Source organism: Arachis duranensis, chromosome 7, assembly GCF_000817695.3.
Source record: "Arachis duranensis cultivar V14167 chromosome 7, aradu.V14167.gnm2.J7QH, whole genome shotgun sequence".
In the NCBI taxonomy this organism is placed as follows: domain Eukaryota; kingdom Viridiplantae; phylum Streptophyta; class Magnoliopsida; order Fabales; family Fabaceae; genus Arachis; species Arachis duranensis.
The window spans coordinates 63,615,324-63,616,725 of record NC_029778.3 but is presented as its reverse complement, the minus strand read 5'-3'; positions in this window follow the sequence as shown (position 1 = coordinate 63,616,725).

Genomic DNA, 1,402 nt, shown 5'->3' with positions numbered 1-1,402 from the left:
TATCACTTGTTCTTCAACTTGATGAATGTGATGATCTGTGACACTCATCATCATTCTCACCTATGAACGTGTGTCTGACAACCACCTCCGTTCTACCTTAGATTGAGTAGATATCTCTTGGATTCTTTAACCGGAATCTTCGTGGTATAAGCTAGAACTGATGGCGGCATTCAAGAGAATCCGGAAGGTCTAAACCTTGTCTGTGGTATTCTGAGTAGGATTCAATGATTGAATGACTGTGACGAGCTTCAAACTCCTGAAGGCGGGGCGTTAGTGACAGACGCAAAAGAATCACTGGATTCTATTCCGGCCTGATTGAGAACCGACAGATGGATAGCCGTGCCGTGACAGGGTGCGTTGAACATTTCCACTGAGAGGATGGGAGGTAGCCATTGACAACGGTGAAACCCTACATACAGCTTGCCATGGAAGGAGCCTTGCGTGTTTGAAGAAGAAGACAGTAGGAAAGCAGAGGTTCAGAAGACGGAGCATCTCCAAAACCTCAACCTATTCTTTATCACTGCAAACAAGTACCTATTTCATGTTCTTTTGCTTTTTACAATCAATCCTGATAATTTCTGATATCCTGACTAAGATTTACAAGATAACCATAGCTTGCTTCAAGCCGACAATCTCCGTGGGATCGACCCTTACTCACGTAAGGTATTACTTGGACGACCCAGTGCACTTGCTGGTTAGTTGTGCGGAGTTACAAAAGTGTGATTGCAATTTCGTGCACCAGGACACTATAGCGAATTATATATTAAATCGAAGCCTCGAACGTTAGCTTTCTAACGCAAGTCGAACCGCATCATTTGGACCTCTGTAGCTCAAGTTATGATCATTTTAGTGCGAGAAGGTCAGGCTGACAGCTTTGCAGTTCCTTCAACCTCTTGTATTCCTTCCACGTTTGCATGCTTCCTTTCCCTTCTCTAAGCCATTCCTGTCCTGTAATCCCTGAAATCACTTAACACACATATCAAGGCATCTAATGGTAATAGGAGAGGATTAATATTAGCAAATATAAGGCCAAAGAAGCATGTTTTCAATCATAGCACAAAATCAGGAAAGAGAATGTAAACCCATGCATTTAGTATGAATAAGTGTATGAAAGATCGATAAAATCCACTCAATTAAGCACAAGATAAACCATAAAATAGTGGTTTATCAGCGATCCAAAGAAATGCATCAAAAAGTTCACATCCATAATGATAGTAAATGGTGCATCCGATAAAGTTTTATGTCGTTATTTTCCATCTTATTTAGACGGTCCTACACTTATTTGGTTTTGTTCTTTGACTGCAGATTCTATTTCTCATTTTTTAGACCTGTCAAAGCTATTCGAGGAGCATTTTGCTGGATCAGCTACCTACCTGCATGATTCTGATTACTTGGACACAAT